Raw genomic sequence first — 13,220 nt, 5'->3', positions numbered from 1 at the left:
TCTCTATGGCCCTGCAATCGCGCCTTTTCCTCCCTTAAATCAAACCTTGATTTTGAAGCCCTGAGTTTCATAAATTTAAATTGACCAGAGGAGCCAGGAAATCACTTAGAAAGGCCAGAAGTCTTCCACAGCAGCTCTGAGCTCACATTGTTCATTCCACTGGCCGCCCCAAGAAAGGAACTCCCAGACCGCGGTGAGGTCCTACTTCACCGCAGTTTGGGGGGGGGTCGGGTGACGGGGTCTGCCCCCCAGAAGCGCACTTTAAGTAGGCGCTCAGCCTGTGAAGCCTGTGTGCCTGTATTTGGATGGTTTTTGCTCCAAGCTGGACATTTTACTTCAAAGGGAGAGGTGACCACAGAGCTCTCGAGGCTGGGCACCTCTGAAGTGGAGTGGAAACTCACCGAGAGAGAGAGGGTGTCTCTTTCGGGCCCTAAATCTGAGAGCGGCCAAGCGCCCTGGTTTCTCAGCATCAGCTAGTCTCTGTGGAGGATGGCTGTCTGCAGGCGGACGTGCTCAAAGTGAGGGCACAAGGCGTTCTCCCCCTCTCCCACAGGCGGGGAGGGGCTGAGGGACACTTCTCCGCGTCCACGCGTAATTTCCCTCTCCGGTCAGAGCCACCAAGCAGACCAGGTAGCAACACTTCTGTCCACGTAGCTAGTCGTCATCAGACCCCTTTGTCTTCCTTGGCTGCACCCCTACTTCCCCTTTTGCAACCCGAGAAGCCGGGACCAGGGCTGCGATTGGCTGGAACCTGCCACTGCGGCGTCCATGCGTTTGCAGTTTGGGAAGGAATGCCAACCCCATGAGTTCCTTCCATTTCTGCCTTCATTTCTCTCTATTTTATTCTCAAAGTAGACACACGGGCAGGAAACTTACAGCCTTGTCCAGGACGGCGATGACAAAGCACCACACGCTGGGCAGCCTACACAATGAACATGTCGTGTCTCTCAGGGCCTGAGGCTGGAAGCTGAGATCAAGGTATTGGCAGGGCTGTTCCTTCTGAGGCCATGAGGGAGAATCTGTCTCCGCCTCCCTCCTTGGCTCGTAGACGGCCGTCTCCTCCCTGTGTCCTCACATGGTTGCCCCTCTGCCCATGCCCTAATCTTCTCTTCTGATAAGGGCACCAGTTACGTGGGATGCAGCCCACCTTAATGACCTTAGTGTAACTTGATGACCTCTGTAAAGACCTTAACTTCAAATAAGGTCACATTCAAAGGAGGTTAGGACTCCAACGTATGAACTTGGGGACACAACTGAACCTATAACAAACCTGAACGGCTTTCACAGGTCACTGGTCCACGGCACAGTTTATAGAAGGAGAAACCGAGCTGGAGAGAGGGGAAGTGGGCAGCCGCTCCCCGCTGGGATCAGAAACCATGGTTCCCGGGCTTCCCCGGTGGCGCAGTGGTTGAGAGTCCACCTGCCAATGCAGGGGACACGGGTTCGTGCCCCGGTCCAGGAAGATCCCACATGCCGCGGAGCGGCTGGGCCCGTGAGCCATGGCCGCTGAGCCTGCGCGTCCGGAGCCTGTGCTCCACAACGGGAGAGGCCACAACAGTGAGAGGCCCACATACGGAAAAAAAAAAAAAAAAAGAAACCATGGCTCCCATTCTGGACTCTCACTGGGTGGCAGGAAACGTGCTGAGTGCCCCCCTCCCCGGTCCTGACAACCACCCAAGGGAGGCACTGCTGTTCCCCGGGTTGCCGCTGGGGAGGCCAAGACAGGTGGGGAGAACGTGCTACTCCTGTGGTGACAGGACATGGATGCTTCTACTATCGCGAGCGCTCGTAGCCTTACTATCTTGAGGATCTTTGTCTCCGTGCTTGAGCATCAGTTATCACTTCTTTGTCTTCTCATTTGGTTGCTTCTCCAAGATGTCTTCCTGAGGCCCAGCCTGCCTGGCCTGTCCTTCCCTCAGTGTCCCCACAGTCTCAGGGTAGACGTCCACCAAGTTCCCCATGTGGGTGCCCAGCTGAGCACCTGTCCCTGCCTCCCGATGTCCCTGTAATACGGGAGTCACCTCTTAATAAAGAAGCCACCTAATGCTGAGATACTCCGAATCTTCGCTGGCATCCCGAGAAACGTATGGGGGGAAGGTGTGTTCTTCATGGGGGGCACATGTCTCCATACCTCTGTCTCCTCAGCCACTTTCAATACCATCATCGTCCCCCCGAAACTCTGCTCCCCTACTCTCAACCTGGGGCCCGCCCACTCTTCCCTCCCCACAGGCACCTCTGGCCTCTGCGGTCTCCCATCCTCCCGCATCCCCACCTGTGTCTCTCCAGCCTCCCTGCCCCTGAGCTCCCACCATGAAGTAAGCACTGAGGTAACCAAGGCAGAGCAGCCAACTCCAGGCTGGGAAGGGAAGCTGAGAACCCCCAGGGCTCAGGCTCCACGTGTTTCTATGCCCTGGATAAGGCAGAGAGAGCTCGACTGCTCTCCTAAGCCTGGGCCACAGTGGGTCATGGCATCAAGACAACCTGAAATTCTCAAGACTCCAAGTCGGGCCCTCCCACGACCTCCCCTTCAGGTGGGGAAGGAGAGGAGTGGGTAACCGTTCTGATACTCTGGGGCCACAGTCCAAGGTGGAGAGCATGGCAACAAAAGGGATATTTAAGCAGATGGACCCAGAGCCGCTGGTGAGTAGGTAAACTATGAATGGAATCTATGTGCTACCTCTAAGGTAAAGGCAGACAATATCCAGGTGAGTATGTAATCTGAGATACAAACACTTGGCCGTGTCACTCCTGGAGGAGGATCCTCAAATACTAATGATGGCGTTTACCTTCAGCCATGGGGGCGTTAGTGCAGTGGACTCTGTTCCTTACGCCAGACCTGAAGCAGCTGTGGGAGAATGGGCAGCTGCGATGCCCCCATCCAGCTGTTTTGAGGTGGAACCCAGAAATGTAGGCGTTTTATTCCATGTCTCTTCTGCGACGTGTGTTCAGGTCCTGCCTAGAATTGTACCCTTGGCTTTGTCAGTCCCCGAGACCCAGGTGGACACGGCTTGTTCCGTCTGGAAAATGCTTCCCGTGACGTACGTATTGCTCCCTCTTTCCATATTTCCACGGAAGCTTTTTGGGTGACAATTTTAATGTCTATGAAGAAAACCCGCCTGATTAGGTAGAGGGAGGGAGACATATTTAGGTGAGAACTCAAAGACAACATGATACGTAGAGAGTGAACAGAAAACCGCTGGACGGGGGGTAGGGCTATTCTCATTATAAGGTCTGGGCCCTGGAGGAAGTGGGGCTTCCTCTGAGCGTGTTTGTGTCTGGATGGGGAAGGGGATCCAGGGGCAAAGAGTAGAGTTTTCCCGGGTCCCAAGATATGCCCTGGGTTCTTTCCATGGACTTTGGCCTGGGGGTCCCCTGACTCTCCCAAGGCGGGCCATGCATCACCTGCATGGGTACCTCTTGTGCCTCACCCCTAGCCAAGCCCTCTGCCTTGGGCTTGTGTGGGGGAGGTTCATAGGGCCTGGTCACCCACAGTAGAGACCCAGGGGCTGGTCACTCTGCAGGGTGACATTGGTTCCAGCTCTGGGAGGAGGGAGCATGGATTTCGCAATTTGGAAATCGAGAAAGAAATTCTGGCCACCCCACCCGTAAGTTTTAGGTGATAATGATTTGGTGTTCTTTTAATCTCTCCATGGCGAGAGACCATGACCTCTGCGGTCTTCAAGGCCTCCAAAGGCCTCTGTAGGACCCTGTGGGATAGCATAGGACAGGGCAGGAGTCTCATTGCCAGGACGGCCGCTTGCCCAGCTCTGTCTTCCCAAGGTCTCAGCAAGGAGTCCAGGTTGTGTGTGTGTGTGTGTGTGTGCGCGCCTGCTTTTGTTGTGCGCAGTGGGTGCTAGGGCTTGTGCTGCGCCACAGTTACTCCTAGGGGCCAGCCAGGTGATGGAAGCTGAGGACAGGCTGGTATTTCTGGAGCTCCTGCCTTTCTGGTGGGCCTGGGAGCAGAAGTAGGACAGGGGTACGAGGGCTCACGGGCCACCACAGCCTTGCCAGAGAACCCCGTCTGGGAGCTGGGTGGGAGCTGGGTGGCCTCTCATCTGTGGACAGCTCCACCCAGCAGCCCCAGGTATCGGCTGTCCCCCAGGAGACATGTCTCTGGTGGCTCAAGGTGGTGACCCATGGACTTGTAGTTCCCCCCACCAGAAGCCCTTAACCTGGGAGCCCCTCCCCAACCCCCAGTGAAGCCCACAGACACAGTAGGGAGGCCAGCAGGTGGGACGCGGGACTTCCTGCCCCACATGGAGTGTGTCTGCACCGTCTCCCTGCCCGCCTAGACCAGACCTCAGCCAGCCTCTCCTTCTTGGATGCAGACTGTGGACTGTGGCCTTCCTGGGACTTCTGCTCTTGAGCTCCATCCTTACCTGCACATACAAGTGCTGCAACCTTAACCTGGCCCAGTGGCATATACAGGGCTATGGAGGGTGGGACAGTTGCCTGTAGAGCTCATGTTATCAGGGGGACTGGACATATGCAGAGCAGACTGTAACCCACTGGGAGAAGTGTGAAGGAGGGCATGGATGTCATGTCTGGGGAGAGTAAGGAATTCCACCTGGGAAGGCTCTGCAGCGCTGGCACTGGCTAGCACTGACCTTGAAGAGCAGGCCTGGGACACAGGATGGGTGACTCTTGATCTAAAGAACAAGAAATGGTCTGGAGAGCGTACCTCTAGCAACTGAGTCTGGGGCGTGGGTAGGTGAGAAGATGGGCACCTAGAGGGGCTGAGGCCAACCTCATCCGCTTTGCCAGGCCTGGGTCTGTTAACACACTCAACTGCATTAGTGTTGGTAGTTTCTAGAAAGTTCTACTATCACGTATGCTATAAAATGTCTCACATCCTTTCCGGTCCCCTTTAAAGTGAAATGATAGTTATTTTTGCAACCCGTCCCAACTTTCTCAGGCCCTTTCTCGTGTTGCAAAGTAGAGAAAAGAAGAGACGGAGGACCAGGACTGCAAAGACGTCTTTATTGTTCCTGGGAGGGAGCAGAATACACAGCCACACTGCAGTCGCTGAGCTTGTTACAAATATCTCAATAAATAAAACAAATAAGCAACATATACACTGAAACAGAAAAAAAAAAAAAAGGTTAGCTGAGCAGATCATGGAGAAAGAGAAAGGGGAGAAGTGAGAAGAATTCCAGGCTTCCTTGAAACAATCATGCAGGGGCTTGGGGGTGGGAAGGGAGCACGAGGTTCTTTTTCTGAGAGCCTTGGTCCAGTTTAAACAGAATTGTACAGGAAGGCATTTCTGGCTTATTTTTTAAAATATACACTAAAAAAAGGCACTTAGAGGGAAATACAAATCCAAAATCCTTGTAAATGTGTTCCTGAACTCAGCGATTTTCAGAAATAATAAATCCCCGCCCCCTCAAAACATAAAAATAAAAAATAAAACCCAGGCCTGGGTCTGTTCCCACCCTCAAACAGCGGCGAGGACGGCAACGAACATGTCACCGGCAAGAAAGACCATGTGCGCCACTTCCTCTGGGGAGCCCGTCTCGGGGATGGGGCCGTGCGGTCCGGGCTCTGTCGCTGCGCCCTCGTCTAGGCACCGTGCTGGAGCACTGAGAGGGGGGGTTTCCCGGAGGTCATTCGGGTTTCAGAAGTTACAGACTCGGATGCACCCCAGTTCCACGTGCGCTCAGCCCCGCGGGACAGTCTGGAAAACAAGGTAGAGGGAGGTTGAGAAGCCGCCACACCTCTCAGTGTCCAGGGACCGCCCTCATTCAGGAGCCCCCGGACGGGACGGGAGACGTGCGAGCCGCTCTGGCACCCGTCTGCCCCCTGTCTGCCCCGGCAGAAGCTGGACAGGTGACCAGTAGTCAGGGCCACTGGGCACCTGCAGGCCGTTGCCCCCAGGGACCCAGACCAGGCCTGGAGCCCCCCTCCCCTCCCCACCTCCACCCTCTCCGGCTGCACCCAGACCCAGAGGGCTGGATCTCCTGTCTGCTGTGCCCACCAAAGCCTTGCCCCGCAAGGTGCCCTGCAGGGCGGTGCTGACCCCGTGGGTGAGCCGCTCCCTAGTGGAGCTCCCACGGAGAAGAGCAGCCCACCATGGAAGGGGAAGGGGTGCTGGGGAGAGGCGGCTGCAGGGGCTTCAGGACAGCGGTGTGAGCCAAGCCAGCTGCAGAGGGGTGGGGGCGAGGACGCAGAGAAATGGGACGGCCGCTGGGCAGGAGCTGTCAGAGGGGGATGAATTTCTACAGCTGTGTTTCTGAAAAAACTACAGATTCACAGACAACGCAAAACAAAAGTGTACAGGGAGGTCGCATGCACCTCTCACCTGGCTTCCCCCACTGGTATCACCTTGCACTAGTCTCGTGAAGCATCACAAACAAGAGGGACCTCGGCACACGAGGCTTCTTCACACCTCACTCCACACGCCTGTGTGTGTGTTGGGGTGGGAGGAGGTTGTACCAGGTGTGTGTGTGTGTGTTTGGTGGTGGAAGGAGGTTGCACCAGGTGTGTGTGTGTGTGTGTGTGTGTGTGTTGAGGTGGAAGGAGGTTGTACAGGTGTGTGTGTGTGTGTGTATGTGTGTGTTGAGGTGGGAGGAGGTTGTACCCAGCTGCGTGTGTGTGTGCATGTGTGTATGTGCGTGTGTGTGTGCTGGGGTGGGAGGAGGTTGTACCAGATGTGTGTGTGTGTGTGTGTGTGTGTGTGTGTTGAGGTGGAAGGAGGTTGTACCAGGTGTGTGTGTGTGTGTTGAGGTGGAAGGAGGTTGTACCAGGTGTGTGTGTGTGTGTGTTTGGTGGTGGAAGGAGGTTGTACCAGGTGTGTGTGTGTTGAGGTGGAAGGAGGTTGTACCAGGTGTGTGTGTGTGTGTGTGTGTGTGTGTTGAGGTGGAAGGAGGTTGTACCAGGGGTGTGTGTGTGTGTGTGTGTGTGTGTGTGTGTGTGTTGAGGTGGGAGGAGGTTGTACCAGGTGTGTGTGTGTGTGTGTGTGTGTTTGGTGGTGGAAGGAGGTTGTACCAGGTGTGTGTGTGTTGAGGTGGAAGGAGGTTGTACCAGGTGTGTGTGTGTGTGTGTGTGTGTGTTTGGTGGTGGAAGGAGGTTGTACCAGGTGTGTGTGTGTTGAGGTGGAAGGAGGTTGTACCAGGTGTGTGTGTGTGTGTTTGGTGGTGGAAGGAGGTTGTACAGGTGTGTGTGTGTGTGTGTGTTGAGGTGGAAGGAGGTTGTACCAGGTGTGTGTGTGTGTGTGTGTGTGTGTGTTTGGTGGTGGAAGGAGGTTGTACCAGGTGTGTGTGTGTTGAGGTGGGAGGAGGTTGTACCAGGTGTGTGTGTGTGTGTGTGTGTTTGGTGGTGGAAGGAGGTTGTACCAGGTGTGTGTGTGTGTGTGTTGAGGTGGAAGGAGGTTGTACCAGATGTGTGTGTGTGCGTGTGTGTGTTGAGGTGGAAGGAGGTTGTACCAGGTGTGTGTGTGTGTGTGTGTGTTGGGGTGGAAGGAGGTTGTACAGGTGTGTGTGTGTGTGTGTGTGTGTGTGTTGAGGTGGGAGGAGGTTGTACCAGGTGTGTGTGTGTGTGTGTGTGTTGAGGTGGGAGGAGGTTGTACCAGGTGCGTGTGTGTGTGTGTTGGGGTGGAAGGAGGTTGTACAGGTGTGTGTGTGTGTGTGTGTGTGTGTGTTGAGGTGGGAGGAGGTTGTACCAGGTGCGTGTGTGTGTGTGTGTGTTGGGGTGGAAGGAGGTTGTACAGGTGTGTGTGTGTGTGTGTGTGTTGAGGTGGGAGGAGGTTGTACAGGTGTGTGTGTGTGTGTGTGTGTGTGTGTTGAGGTGGGAGGAGGTTGTACCAGGTGCGTGTGTGTGTGTGTGTGTTGAGGTGGGAGGAGGTTGTACCAGGTGTGTGTGTGTGTGTGTCTGTGTTGAGGTGGGAGGAGGTTGTACCAGGTGTGTGTGTGTGTGTGTGTGTTGGGGTGGAAGGAGGTTGTACAGGTGTGTGTGTGTGTGTGTGTGTGTTGGCGTGGAAGGAGGTTGTACAGGTGTGTGTGTGTGTGTGTGTTGAGGTGGGAGGAGGTTGTACCAGGTGTGTGTGTGTGTGTGTGTGTGTTGAGGTGGGAGGAGGTTGTACCAGGTGTGTGTGTGTGTGTGTTGGGGTGGAAGGAGGTTGTACAGGTGTGTGTGTGTGTGTGTGTGTGTGTGTGTGTGTTGGGGTGGAAGGAGGTTGTACAGGTGTGTGTGTGTGTGTGTGTGTGTGTGTGTGTTGGCGTGGAAGGAGGTTGTACAGGTGTGTGTGTGTGTGTGTGTGTTGAGGTGGGAGGAGGTTGTACCAGGTGTGTGTGTGTGTGTGTGTGTGTTGAGGTGGGAGGAGGTTGTACCAGGTGTGTGTGTGTGTGTGTTGGGGTGGAAGGAGGTTGTACAGGTGTGTGTGTGTGTGTGTCTGTGCGCATGCGCCACGCTATTTCATCACCTGTGGATTCTGGCACCCTCCAGTGCGATCAAGATACACAACTCTTGAATCCCCAGCCCCACGAAGCCCCGGAGCTCACGCAATTGATCCATAAAGTGCAGGTGGGTCGATCAAAATGCCGCTCTGGGGCCAGCTTCCAGCCGCCGTCTCCGGAGCCCCTCACGCCCATGTCTACCACCTCCCGCAGGACCTGGCCAGTGCGGCTCCCAGGAACCAATTCAAGTGACAAAGGCCACGCTCTACCAGAAACACTCCTGCCTTCCCGCTGGGGAGTGAAGCTTGTTGCTGACAGGGAGGTGGAAGACCAAGTGATGTTGCAGAGGGAGGGGGCATGTGCTGGGCGGGCCCCGCGGGCAGGGAGCTCAGGACCTCACGGGCTGCCATCTGCGCCCACCGACGTCCTAGAGAAAATGTGCCGGAGAGAAGATCTGGGCCAGGGTGTCCGAGCACCAGACTACAGAGTGAGTGACGCAGCCCCGTAAGCCAAGGTCGTACGTCTCCGCAGTGGGGACGGCGGGAGGGCCCCGGGGATATCACGGGGCACAAGCACCTGGCCAAGGACCTCAGCACGCGCTGGCAAGGCCCCTGGGGGTGAGCACAGTGGGCCCCTCACCTCACCCCAAAGAGGCAGCGTGTGGCTGGGGCAGCTGCTGGCCTGTCGCCTGCTGTTCTGGGGCTGTGGACTGCTGACTGCCCAGTCCTGCGGGACCCAGCTCTACAGCACACCCAGCCAGCTTGCAGCCAATCCCAAATTTACAGCGTGTGTGTGTGGGGGGGGGGCGGGGGTGTGTGTGGCCTGATGCCACTGGGCAGGGGCAGCACGAGGTATGTGCCTTGACCTCCTGCGCCCCCAGCTCCCTCCCCGTGGAACCCTGAGCTCCACACTAAAGCCCAGCCGATCAGGGAACTCTAGAAACCTTTACTGCCTCAAGACAAAGCTCTGCAAAAAAGCAAAGACACATTTTCCCTCAAACTCCAGTGCGTGGAAACACACATGCACTTCTTTTTTTTCAAGTTCAGAGCACTCCAAATATGTAAGCCTTTTTAAGTGGTCCTGGGCAGAAAGTCAAAGGCTGCTCTCTCTTGGAGAATGTGGATGTAATTAGATAATTAATAAGGGGGGCAGCTAGAGAAAGCTAAATGGAAGCCTTCCTCAGTGGGAGGAAACAATTACAGCAGGTTTTGATATATGAGCTGCGCCAGCCCTCCGAGGGGAAATACAGCATCATCCGTGGAAAGCCAGAAACGACAGGGCCGCCCCCAGGAGCGCAGGTTTCAGGGTTCACTCCACATGCCTGCGGGGCCCAGGGCTTGGGCAGGAGCGAGCGGCAGGTTCATTAGTCTTTCTGACCGAGAGCCTTCGGGGCCGACCGCCTTGATGTCACCCTGACCCCAGCTGTGTCTGCTGACATGGGCGGCGTTCTCAGCCACAAATGAAAAACATCTGGGGCCCCGACAGCCTCCCGCGTGTGAGAGCCACCTGAAACCGTGTGCGTGTGTCCTGTACACAGTTCACGCTGCATCTGTCTGCCCGGCCAGGAAGCGGGGCAGGCTGAGAGGCTGGCCGTCCCCCTCTCTCACCCACGCCAAGCATTGGGCACTGAGAAGCAACGAGGGTCTTATTCGAATCTGTATCCCTAGGGCCTGACACAGGGAGGGGCACATCAACAAAGTTCTCCAGAAAGTGAGGCAGGGGCGGGCTTAAGAGGGAAGCATTCATTTTAAGGCCTTCCATCCATTCACTGATTCACCCCCCCATCCATCCATCCACCCACCATCCTTCCATCTATCCCTCCATCCACCCACCATCCTTCCTCCCTGCCTCCCTTCCTTCTTTCTATTCACCCACCATCCATCCACCCACCATCCTTCCATCTATCCCCCCATCCACCCTTCCATCTACCCATCTATCTTTCCAACATGTACTGAGCATCTTTCATGTGCCAGGAATGCTGTTAGCTGTTTAAAAAGCCCAGAGGTGGATCAGAGCAATCTAGCGGGGGAGGAGTAACATGTTTATAAACAACTAGAGCTCAGGGTAGACAGTGACAGCTCTTTTAGAGGAAGTGTAGCTAAGACTCTGCAACCAGAAGGGAAGGGTGAGGAATAAGGGCAGAGGGAGAGGACCACAGATGTGAAATGTCTCCTGGTCAGATACAGCACACGCACGCACACATGTGCACACCTGAGGCTTTGCCAGTGGAGACTGGGGGGCAGAAGGCGAGGGTCAGGAGACCAGGAACTGTTCACAGCGGCCCGGGGGCGTAGCCATGGTCCCCAGCACAGAGCAGACATCCAGGGCGTCGTGACAGCTCTCACTGCCCCTTCAGCATGAAAAGTGGAAGCATCTCTGCCTCCACAGGCCCCTGGCACTGCCCAGCTCACTTGAAGGGGCTCCCCCCGTCAGGCTGCCCTTGCTGCCCCCTCCTCCCGTTCACTACGCCTAAAACAACGACCCTGGACACCTGGGCTCCCAGGTACACTGTGCAGGGGCGGGGGTGGAATGTGCCAGGGGTAGATGAGCAGTGATGGACCCAGGGGTGGAGAGCTGACAGCTGCCACCTTCCCTGGTGGGTCTCGCCCATTCTGCACGGGCCAGCCCCCCTCCCTCTTGGGCATTTGTCCTGCACTGTTTTTCAACGGGGGCCCTCTGTCCCCTGGCCGAGCCTGCCCACAGCCTCCTGGCCGTTTGAACACAGCTCCCAAGAGTGTGGTTTGGAGGGACAGAGCCAACTTCGTATCACCAACAAAACGTGCCGTAAATACGAGTAGAAAACAAACGATGATTCGCATCAGACAACTGAGGACCACAGTGGGGAAACTGCCAAGCTGAGCACCACACAGACAGCCCAGCGAATGGGGATCCAGCTTTCAAAACAGCGGAAATTATCGTCTTGGGAGAAGCCAGAGGAGTATGTGTGGATAAAATGAGAATATGCTGCTTTGAAAGGGCACGAACAACCAGGAGACAGGAAAAGCGCTCTTGGAAATCACACAAAGAATATTAGTAGACATTTTTTTAAATAATAGAAACAAAATAGCAAAACAGATACTGATGAAAAACCATTAATGAATTGGAGACTGACTCATGGAATCTCTCGGCATCTGAGCAAAAAGACAAGGTATGTGGAAAGGAGGAAGCGGACGCGGTCACAGGAGAGATACCGACGGAAGAGTCCCCACGCTCAAGAAAGATCGAGGGTTTCAGATTAAAAGGAGCACCGAGTTCTGGAAAGGAAACCCAACAAGACAAGCAACAGAGCCACATCACAAAGTTCTGGATTCTGAGACTAGAGAAAACCTCCTACAGGCTTCCAGGCATAAAAAGAAACAAAAAAAGAACCAGACTGGGGTGCCTTCCCCTGTGCTCACACTACCCGCTAACTGTCAATCCCAGGACGCCCAGAGTTTCTGTGGAGAAGAACGGCGTCCCTGGAGCTCTGCTCCCCAAGAATCCATGGACCCCGTGGGGAGGGAAAGAAACATGAGGTATTTAAGACCTCAGGAAGTACACCTATCAGGTCCCGCTTCTGCGAAACACTACTAGGAAACGTCTTCCATCAGATGAAAAGTAGCTCGGGCTCTGTCTCTGCAGGCATGGCAACAAATGATCTAACAATCCCCCCCACCGCAAACCAGACAAACAGGTAAGACGCTGTGGTCAACGCTCTTTCTGTCCCAAGAGGGCAGAGGGCGCTATTCTTCCCCAGCTGGGTCCCCAGGGTCTGGAGCAGTGCCTGGCACACAGTAGGTGCTCAATAGATACCTGCTGCAAGAGGGGCTACAATGAGGAGGTCAGACACACAGCAGAGGTGAAGGTCACCCAGGCGACCAGGAGCCCCAGGCTCCCTGTAACACCCGCACTCTGTAATGCACTCGGACCCCCGTTTATTCTACGCTTCTTCTCCTCAAGACCAGCAGGGTCAGCGACACACGGAAGCCAGTGAGAAATGCAGACGGCAGGTCTGGCCCGGAACCGAGGAATCAGCTCCTGCACGCTGGCAAAATCCCAGTTCTCCGGAGATGCTCCCCGAGCAGGAAGAAGTGGGGGGTCGCGCACAGCCTATGTCATCCACATCCCTGTTCAGAGACATGGACTGCGGCTGCGATGGGCTGTGACTGCCGGGGCACGTGGCTGGGTGGAGAAACGAGAGTTCCAGCTTCATCACGCTCTCTGCCGGGGGCGGGGCCCCCGCGGGCTGCCCGGCCCTGAGGCTGTGCCAGCCGCTACAATCCTGCCTGAGAGCCCCAGACACGGAGGCCCGCCGGGGCCCGCCCGGGACACGCAGTGGACACAGCTGTGCAACCGACCTGTGTCCGGCTCGTCTGGCTGCACCTCGATGACCACCCACCTGAATGCGTGGGCAGCAGGGGTGCCAGCGACAGCCCCTGCAGGGAGTCTTGGAAGGATCACCCACTCAGCCGGACGGGTTTTCTTCTTCCCTCTGGGTAGGGGATTTGAAGAGACCATGGGGCACTGGGTGCGGGCAGGCGCTGGCCGCCTCCCTGCCTGCCGCCGGCTGGCCTGGCCGGGATGGGCAGTGCCAGAGGGTGGCCCGATCAAAGCTCGTTCCCCAGAGCCGCTTGCCCCAAGGCAGTTTCTGTGACAAATGTTTGTCCAGGGACGTGGGGAAAGAGCGGTTTTGCTTTCGTTGGAGAGAATGCGAAGCTCTGAGCAGCGAGCTCCAATCAGGCCTGGGTAACGGGAAAGCATGTACACAGGACCCCCTCCCTTAGGGACCAGCGGCCGAGGCTCACCTGGGCGATAGGAGAGGCGGGGGTCCAGCTGCCCCTGCACATGGGG

General features: G+C 56.0%; 1 protein-coding gene across 1 annotated transcript in view; it reads right to left on the bottom strand.

Moving 5' to 3' along the window:
* Positions 1-4,966: 4,966 nt before the first annotated feature.
* Positions 4,967-13,220, bottom strand: part of TWIST2 (twist family bHLH transcription factor 2) — a 51,502-nt gene continuing 43,248 nt past the window's right edge. The window contains exon 2 of the mRNA XM_065880883.1: positions 4,967-5,674. The gene's annotated coding sequence lies outside the window, so the exon portion shown is untranslated. The remainder of the gene's footprint in view (positions 5,675-13,220) is intronic.

The sequence above is a fragment of the Phocoena phocoena genome, chromosome 7, assembly GCF_963924675.1.
Source record: "Phocoena phocoena chromosome 7, mPhoPho1.1, whole genome shotgun sequence".
Classification (NCBI taxonomy): domain Eukaryota; kingdom Metazoa; phylum Chordata; class Mammalia; order Artiodactyla; family Phocoenidae; genus Phocoena; species Phocoena phocoena.
The sequence above is the reverse complement of the archived record's forward strand: the minus strand, read 5'-3'. Positions and strand labels throughout refer to the sequence as shown.